The sequence below is a fragment of the Chiloscyllium plagiosum genome, unplaced genomic scaffold, assembly GCF_037043375.1.
Source record: "Chiloscyllium plagiosum isolate Xiang-an unplaced genomic scaffold, Cpla_swu_hap1 HiC_scaffold_1, whole genome shotgun sequence".
Classification (NCBI taxonomy): Eukaryota; Metazoa; Chordata; class Chondrichthyes; order Orectolobiformes; family Hemiscylliidae; genus Chiloscyllium; species Chiloscyllium plagiosum.
The window spans coordinates 108,801,483-108,811,764 of NW_028270139.1; positions in this window are offsets into that span (position 1 = coordinate 108,801,483).

A 10,282-nucleotide genomic window follows, 5' to 3' on the forward strand; every position below is an offset into this window, starting at 1 on the left:
CGCAATATGACCTCCCAGCTCCTGTACACAATGCACTGAACAATTTAGGCAAGTGTACCAAATGCCTTCTTCACTATCCTATCTATCTTCACCTCCAATTTGAAGGAACTATGGACGTGCATTCTCAAGGTCTCTTTGTTCGGCAATACTCCCCAGGATCTTACAATTAAATGTATAAGTCCTGTCCCACCAAAATGCAACAGTTCACATAATGTGAAGTGGTATGAGTAGATAGCCTTTGCACTTAATGCCAGGCGTGTAGTTCTGAAGACCTGAATGTCTTGCAGTAATGGATTCACATGACAGAATCATCAATTACAACACAGAACATTAGAGCTTCACATCACCTTTATGTATTTAGCATTGTTACAAGCCTCACACAAACATCTCACTGTTTCAATACTCCGTCAGTAACATCACACAAACAGGCTGTACCACATTAACACCTTCCTTTTCTCTTGCAGAACCATAGGTGGCAGGAACTGATTAGGGGGGGAAGGCTCCTTCAATGGGGGGAGATGAAGCTCAGTATCTTTGCAGAAAATCCATAATCAATACTGGGGCTTAAAAGCAGCAAATGTAGAGATTGACTCAGACAATCTCCTTCCCTCATACCATTGCCCCCTCATCAGACAATATCTACTGATTTAAAAGCTGCAGCTGATGCAAGCAAGAATGTCTTATCTTCCCCCTTACCCTTCCCTCACTCTTAGACCTAAAACCATAAGACATAGAAGCAGAAGTTAGGCCATTCAGCCTATCGAGGCAAAAGTGAGGACTGCAGATGCTGGAAACCAGAGTTTAGATTAGACTATTATGGGAAAAGCACAGCAGGTCAGGCAGCATCCGAAGAGCAGGAAAATCGACGTTTCGGGCAAAAGCCCTTCATCAGGAATGGAGGCAGGGAGCCTCAAGGGTGGAGAGATAAGTCGGTGGGGGAGCTGGGGAGAAGGTAGCAAAGAGTACAATAGGTGAATGGGCGTGGGGATGGAGGTGATAGGCCCAGCCCTGCCGAGTTTTCACCATCCCTCCAGATTTTCCCCTCACTGAGGACGAACGATCAGTCTTCAGCAAAAGCCTTACCTTTATCCCCCTCTGTCCACACATTAATGAATTTAATACGTGTTGTGACGTCGAACACTTCTTCCACCACCTCCGCCTCTGAGCTTACTTTTTCAATCAGAACTCTCGCCCACCTTCCGAGGACCCCTTCACTCGCCTCCAACACACTCCATCCACCTGGACACCCCGCGCTGGCCTATTACCCGCCCTTGATCTCTTCATTTCCAACTGCCGCCGAGACATTAACCACCTCAACTTGTCTCTCCCCTCCCCCACTCCAACCTCTCACCCTCACAACGCGCAGTCCTCTGCTCCAATCCCAACCTCACCATCAAGCCAGCAGATAAAGGGGATGCAGTGGTAGTTTGGCGCACTGACCTCTACACTGCTGAAGCCAGACGTCAACTCGAAGACACCTCCTCCTACTGCCTCCTCGACCATGACCCGCACCCCCCCATCACCAAACCATCATCTCCCAGACCATACAGAACCTCATCGCCCCAGGAGATCTCCCGCCCACAGCTTCCAACCTCATAGTCCGGGAACCCCGCACTGCCCGGTTCTACCTCCTTCCCAAGATCCACAAGCCTGACAAGCCTGACCACCCTGGCTGACCCATTGTCTCAGCCTACCCCACCAAACTCATCTCCACCTACCTCGATACTGTCCTATCTCCCCTAGTCCAGGAACTCCCCACATACATTCAAGACACCACCCACACTCTCCACCTCCTCCAAGACTTCTGCTTTGCCGGCCCCCAACACCTCATCTTCACCATGGACATCCAATCCCTCTATACCTCCATCCTCCATGACCAGGGCCTCCAAGCCCTCCATTTCTTCCTCTCCCGACATCCCCAACAGTACCCTTCCATTGACACTCTCATTCGTTTGGCTGAACTGGTCCTCACCCTAAACAATTGGTCTAACCTGCTCATTACTTCATCAAAGAATTCTAGCAGATTTGCTAGGCATGACTTCCCCTTGATGAAACCATGCAGACTTTGCTCTATTTTACTAAGCACTTCCAAGTATTCAGAAATCTCATCCTTCACAATGGATTCCAGTATCTTTCCCACGACCGAGGTTAGTTTTAAAGTGAGAAGAGATTGATTTAAAAGAGACCTAAGAGGTAATGTTTTCACACAGAGGGTGGTGCATGTGTGGAATGAGCTGCTAAAGGAAGTGGTGGAGGCTGGTACAATTACAACATTTAAAATGCACCTCGATGAGCATATGAATAGGAAGTGTTTAGAGGGATATAGGCCAAATGCTGGCAATGGGATGACATTAATTTAGGTAATCTGGTTGGCACAGACAAGTTGGACTGAAAGGTGTGTTTCCATACAGCTGTATGACTCTATTTATTTCTTATCTTATATCTAGCCTGCTTGGTACCACTGATCTTCATGCCAAAGTGATTCCTGTTCATTCGGACATAGAATAAACCTTTAATTTTTAAATAATGCAGAATGTACAAAGTGTTAGCTATCTGAAAGGTGAGGAGCTTCAGGTGAAGGAACCATTAGGAGGCAGTGATCATAATATGATTGAATTTTTTAATCAGTCTGTAATTTTCCGTCTTTTGCCTTACACCCTTTTTAAACAGGGGTGTTATGATAGCAGTTTTCCAGTCTGCTGTGACCCTCCCCGACTCCAGTGATTCCTGAAAGATCACCAATAACATCTCCACTATCTCTTCAGCTATCTCCCTTAGAACTCTTGGGGTGTTGTCCATCTGGTCCAGATGATTTATCCACCTTCAGGCCATTCTGTTTTTCTAGCACTTTCTCCTTGGTGATGGCCATTTATGCTCAGCTCTGTCCCCTTACTCTCTTGAATTTTTGGGATATTACTCATGTCTTCCACCATGAAGACTGATGCAAAGTAATTATTCAGTTACTCAGCCATTTCCTTACTCCCTACTATTGTCTCTCCAGCCTGATTTTCCAGTGGTCCAATGTCCACTTTTGTCCCTCTTTTGCCCTTTATATATCTAAAGAAACTCTTACAGTTATTGTTTATATTACTGGCTAGCTTAACCTCATTTTAATCTTCTCCTTCCTTATTTCTTTTTTTGTTGCCCTCTATTGGTCTTTGTAAGCTTCCCAATGCTCTGGTTTCTCACTGCCCTTCACCACATTATATGCTTTCTATTTTGCTTTTATGATGTCCCTGACTTCCTTAGTCAGCCATGGTTGCCTCATCCTCCCTGTACCATGTTTCTTTTCCTTGGTGTGTCTCTCTGCTGTGTCTCCTGAATTACTCCTAGAAATCCCTGCCATTGCTGTTCCACTGTCTTTCCTACTAGGTGCCTCTCCAGGTCAATTTTACCAGCTCCTCCCTCATGCTTCTGTTGTTGCCTTTATTCAGCTGTAATACCCTGTAATGGAGTAAAGAAGTAAGGAGATTTTGATAAAACTGTACAAGGCACTAGTCAGACCACAGCTGGAATATTATGAAAAAATTTAGGTTCCTTATCCCAGGAAAGACACATTGGCTTTGGAAGCAGTCCACAGAAGGTCTACTAGGCTGACACTAGGTATGGAGAGCCTTGTGAGGAGAGGTTGAGTCATTGGGCCTGGGCCTGTACTTATTGGGATTTAGAAGAATGACAGGTAGCCTTATTGAAACATGTAACATTCTTATGGGACTTGACAGAGTAGATGCAGAGAGGTTGTTCTCCTTATCAAAGAAACGAGGACCAGAGGGCATAATCTCAGAATAAGGAGTTACACATTTAAAACAGAGATGAGGAGGAATTTCTTCTCTCAGGAGAAGGTGAAATTCTTTGCTGCAGAGTGCTGTACAGGCGGGGTCATTAAACATATTCAAGACTGATAGATTGATTTTTAATCATTAAGGGATATAGTAGAAGTCTACAGGGAAAAGGCAGGAAAGTGGAGTTGAGGATTGTCAGATCAGCCATAATCTTATTAAATCTGCAGCAGACTTGATGGGCTGAATTATTTACTTCTGCTCCAACGTCTCAGGGTGTTACAGACTTTTAACTCTTTTTCTCTCTCCACAGATGTTGCCAGACCTGTAAATTAAAAAGGGAAATAGGGCTAGAAAATCTCAGTAAGTCTGGTAGCATCTTAAGATAGAGAACAGAGTTTAAGTTTCGAGTCTAATAGCTCTTCCTCAGAAATATTTCTTCTTAGTTCATCATTGCGGCCAAGAGGCTGCTATGGGCAATAAGTGGGAACATGTGACTGTTTGTGAATAGGAATTAGGGCTCTGTTCACTGGAAGTTGGATGTGCAGTCACAGACAGCCTGAGTAGTACAGGGCCATGTTGGTTACCTCTTCCCTCCTCCTCCTCTCCCTCTGCATCTTTAACTGGTTGCCATATTCTTTAGTGCCTAGGAGCCATATGTCTTGATATGAGGTGATGCAGGACGTAGTGGATGGCTAGCAGAGTGTAATACCCATTCTGGCAAGTACTGCAGGGCTTCCAGAGCTGTATAGTCATATGAATTGGTCTGTTCAATGATATTCCATGTGACAAGATGGTTCTTGTCATATACTGCTCACATTGTGGTGGTTTAGAAAAAGACAGTATACCTGCTGCTGTTTTGAAGAGGAGTCATTGGGCCCAAAACAAAATTCTGCTTTCCCTCAGCAAATGTTGCCAGACTTGCCTAGTTTCTCCAGCAATTTGTTTTTGTTTCAGATTTCCAACGTCCACAGTTCTTTGTTTTATTTCAGTTGTTTTGTCCTACCTGCTTCTCTCTGAACGACAGCACACAATGTATTCTCCTCTTATTCTAAGCAGAGCAGCATTGACCTTTGCACAAAAGTAGATAATTATGAATGGTGAGGTGTTAGTGATATCACCTACGTCAGCCTGGAAGCAGCCTGAGGCAAAGAACCCTGGAGTCACACAAGGGTGCATTCTTGGCCCCCTACTGTACTCCCTGTACACCCATGACTGTGTAGCCAAATTCCAAATGAGCGCCATCTACAAATTTGTTGATGACACCACTGTCATAGAACTGATATCAAACAACCATGAGTCAGAATACAGAAAGGACATGGAGGGTTTGATGACATTGTGCAATGATAACAAGTTCCCTTTCAATATCGGCAAAACAAAAGAACTGATCATTGACTTCAGAAAAAGAAGAGGAGAACAAGCCCCCATTTCATTAACAGAGTCAAAGCTGAGAAGTTTGAGAGTATCAAGTTCGTGGGAGCAACAATAACCGACAACCTGTCTTGGATGTCCTACATAGGTGCCTTGGTCAAAACGGCACAACAATGCTTCTTCTTCCTCAGGCAGCTCAGGAAATTTGGCATGTCTATAAGGACCCTCATCAACTTTTACAGATGCGCCATAGAAAACATACTGTCCAAGTGCGTAAAGGCCTGGTATGGCAACTGCTCTGCTCAGGGCTATAAGAAAGTACCAGGTCAACCCTAGCCAACCCAGGCCACCACGGAAGCCAACCTCCCATCCATGGACTCCATTTATATGTCTTGTTGCCACAGAAAGACTGCTAACATCATCAAACACCCCTCCCATCCTGGTAATGCTCTCCTACAACCTCTTCCATCAGGCAGAAAATACAGATAAAGGGCTTATGCCTGAAACGTAGATTCTCCTGCTCCTCGGATGCTGCCTGACCTGCTGTGCTTTTCCAGCACTACACTCTCTTTCTCCTAGAAAATACAGAAGCTTGAACACAATTCCCAGCAGATTCAAGAACTCTTCTTCCTTGCCATTAAAAGACTGATGAATGAACTCGCTAATTTCAAATAATGCTGATCTGGCCTCGCACACATCCCATGCGATGTAACCTCTATGCCTTACTCTATCACAAATTTTTTTTTCACCCTGATCTGCATCTACTGCTCATAAACAAAGTTTTTTAACTGTACTTAAATACACGTGACAATAAATCAAATCAATCACTCAGGTTCATGGTCACAATACCTTACCATTGGCACAAAGTTGTTCTCATTCTGTTGTAATGCTGCTGGTTTGTCTGTTACAGTGGCAGATTTCAGACAGTCTCTCCTTGGAGAAATGGAGACTTAACCATGAAGTTTATTACTGAGTCCAAGAGTGTTCTCTGAAACTCCTGGGTATCTCCATCAAAAGTGAAGCCTATCCCACTCCTTCTCATCACCCTTCCATCAGCCTGTCTTCCTCTGTGTCAATTCTGCTTATTCTCACTGCTAACAGGAACAGAAATTACAGCTTCTATGGCCAGAGCAGAACTTTTGAAGGAGAAACAAAATCTTCATGGTATGCTGCACCGCTGCCCATAGATTTTGCCAGATATTGCAGCAATACAGTTATGAAGTGGTATTATCTGAAACATTAAATTATAATATTATCTCATACATATCTGTTTAATGTTATAAAGGGAACACTTTCCAAAAGCAAAACAAAATGTACTGGCAACAGCAGCAAAACCATTGCATTTACACAGAACACAAGCTGCTTGACTAGAATCACTGAACCTATAACACTTTCCAAGAGAGGTCATATGACCCAGTGTATGAGTGTAAAGTACATTGGTATGAGCACACACAGTCAGAGAGAACTTGTCACAAGGACAACAGACTCTGGCTTCTCTCTAGTTCTCTGAAACTCTTATCATCAAAGTTTGTGAGTTGAAAAGCCATGGGATGATATCCTAACTGCAAAAGTGAGTTTATAAAGGAGAATTCTGAAACTACAGCAGACTCTCAAGATAACTTGAGAGTCCAATCAGCCATAAGTGTTTCAGAAGAACCTCCTGTGTCAATAGCTTTTTGTGGAAAGTCATTTTGGCTACTACTGATCAGCATTTGGACAATCTGTGAATGTTTTTTTTTCTGAATTTAATCTTTACTTGACCAAAATACTTTTTAAGATAACAATCTGCAGAGTTTCATATTTTCTTTTGGATTGGAAGAAATTGTATGTGTATTATCTTTCCAGAAGAGTAGCTGTTCATAGTCACAATTTTTCACTTTTGTTAGAAATGTTTTTCTTTTTTGCTTCTTTTTTTTGCAACATTATTTGTAAAATTGATATAAGGAAAGGAAGTTAACCTAAGGAAATCAGTTGGCTGTTTCTCATACTGAGTTATGTGCAATCAACATATCATTGAAAATTTAATCTCCTTTTTAAATTCAAGATTTGTTATGGTCAGTGGAATGATAGAACAATGAATCAATCCATCACCCCCTAACCCTAACTTGACCGTAGCAATACCAACTTCTAATTGATCAACCATCAATAGAATTCAATCTATAACTAAACTGAAAGTAGTTAATGATCTGTTTAAACAGCATTGGTTGGAAGGGGATTTCCCCTGATGAAAGAGTGTTCAGTTTACAAGATTCATAAAGTGCTTTAGATGGATGGGTCAGGTTGAAAAAATCACACCTCTACAGTCAAATGAATATAATGAATTAATGTCACGATTTGCCTAATTTGTATAGTTCCCGTGCATGATCCCAGCATTCATGGCTAACCACCTACCCAAAATGGCATTTGGTATAGCCAGCATCAGAAATGTGTATACTCTGTGTGAATATTGTCCTGAACTCAAAAATACTACTCATTACACTGACAATGCCATTGCTACAAAGTTCTGCTATCCTTGCCAAGACAAAAAAAATCTTAATAGTTTAATTCATCAAGCTTTCAGGGTACTAATAAATATCAATAAATCCTTAATCCTTTTGGGAATCAAGCACCATTGTAAAGATCTCCATTCAGTTGTTTTTGATCAGGTCATTTATTTGGGAGAAGAGTAATGTGGATGGCTTACATAGATCCAGGAGCTTCAACAGCAAAATAAGGATCGTGCTTCAGAGCCTCACTTGGCCTCTTTAGTGAAACTTTAAGCAGCATTTAACTCGCCCCAGATTGATCCCAGAAAGTAATAAGATATCTGTAAGCAACTGGTGTGAATGAGCTACTTCTTATGTGCTACCTATAGTTAGAACGGTGATGCTGCCAACTCCTGGCACATCAGTCAGTACAAGATTCTTATGACCACGAGTGGAACAGATTTACAAATTATCAAAATATATACAGACATATATTTATTTTCGAAGTGAGGGACACACTGAAACAGGTTACATTTTCCAGCCAAGAAGAGTGAATGTTGGCAGGCTTCAGCAAGGCAAGACATTATGAAAGAATGAAATCTTTGAGTCTCTGCTGAGCCAGTGAATGTCTACAGTTCCAATATTTATTTAGTGCTTCTATTTGCTTCACTTTTATGAGAATAACATCAAATAATTGCTTCCAATAATCTATTTCTAGTAGATGGACTCTAATTTTTATGTTAAAAACTCAGGTTATTGGATGCAATATTTTTATTTGATTGAGAACTCAATTTCGCAGTTAACCTTATCAAATGTCTACTATTGGCAAAAATCAGAACTTAGCATAATTCTTATTCTAATTCTGTTAAATTACTTAAGATGTACTGTAATTAAATCAACTAGAACAACGAAACTAAGGGAAGCTGTCTTAAAGGAGGTTTTTTTAAAATGATCAAATGGTAATAAACGTATTATTAAGGAATTGACTGAGAAGCAACAGGAATAAGTTAACGTCAGAGAAAAAGAGGAGACTAAAGTTAAGGTAAAGGGAGTAACTTTCATAGCTGATACTTTTTAAAGTCTTATTTTGTGTTAAAGTACATAAGGGCTATAGTTCAGAAATCAAGGATGGAAGGATTTCAGAATTAATATTATTTGAGTTTAAGGGCAATTCAAGCGTTTAAATGAAAAGTATAAAAGGTGGAAAGAGGGTTCAAGACCATGATGTGCTCTTCATATTCTATGTGAGAAGTCAAGCATTGGTCCCAGTACCTGGGACTAGCAGATGTGGAGGAAGTGTCTCCAGCCCGATTTGCAGGGCTCAGGTCACTGAAGAGGATCCATGAGGGTGAGAACACTGTGAATAGAGAGAATAGCATGTAAAGAAGTGGAGCCTCCACAGGCTAAGATTCCACAGGAAGCAAAGGAATGGGTGACCACTAGATAGAGTAAGAGGACTAGGCAGATGTAAACGCTTTGGATACTGCTAGGGGCAAATAACCTCTCAGACAAAAATGGCAGCAACCAAATTCATTGCATCACAGTTGGCTCTGATGCACAGGAGAGGATGATAAAGAGTGGGAATGTGATAGTAATAGGGATGGAACTGGAAAAAGGATAGACAAGTATTTCTGTGTCCACAAACAAAACTGCAGAATGTTATGTTGTCTTCAGGTGCTAGAGTCAATGATGTCTCAGAGCATCTACAGGGCATTCTGAAGTAAGAGGGTGAACAGGGTCAAGATTAGCATGGTGCTGGAAAAGCACAGCAGGTAAGGCAGCATCCGAGGAGCAGGAAAATTGAAGTTGTTTGCTTTTGCCCGAACGTCGATTTTCCTGCTCCGCTGATGCTGCCTGACCTACTGTGCTTTTCCAGCACCACTCTAATCTTGACTCTGATCTCCAGCATCTGCAGTCCTCATTTTGGCGAAGAGGGTGACTAGCCAGTGGTCGTGTAACACATTGTTACCATAACATAGGTAAGAACAAAGACAATTCAACCGATAGAATTGAGCAGGGCCATGGCAAACGGGACTACGAATGCCAAAAACACAAGCCTCAGGTCTATGTATCTTTAAATGCAGTGATTTTGCGACAAAATAAATTAACTTATTGCATAAATAGATCTAAACAGACATGATATACTGGGATTACAGAGACATGGCACTGCAGAGTGACTAAAAATAGTTACAACTCAATATACGAGAGGAGGTTTACAAAAATGATCCCAGGGTGAAGCATTTGTCATATGAGGAGCAGTTGAAAAGTCTGGGTGTGTGCATATTGAAGATAAGAAGTATGAGGAGGAATCTCATTGAAATTTATGGAATAGTAGAAGTTTAGACAGCATGGACATGGAGAAAATGTTCCCAAAAGCGGGAAAGACGAGGACCTGAGGGCACGGCCTCAGAATGAAGGGATGACCCTTTTGAACTGAAATTAGGTTATTGATTAATAAGGGAATTAAGGAGAAGGCAGGAGAATGGGGTTGAGAAACATGACAGTCATATTGAAATGGTGGAGCAGACTCAATGACCCAAATGGCTTAATTCTGCTCCTATATCTTATGCTCTAATCAGTCTCTTTGTATCCCTTTGCTGCAATCTAAACATTCCCAGTCCTCAGGATTAATGTTTTTATGGCTAATTTATAGGTCTCTTAATGGAC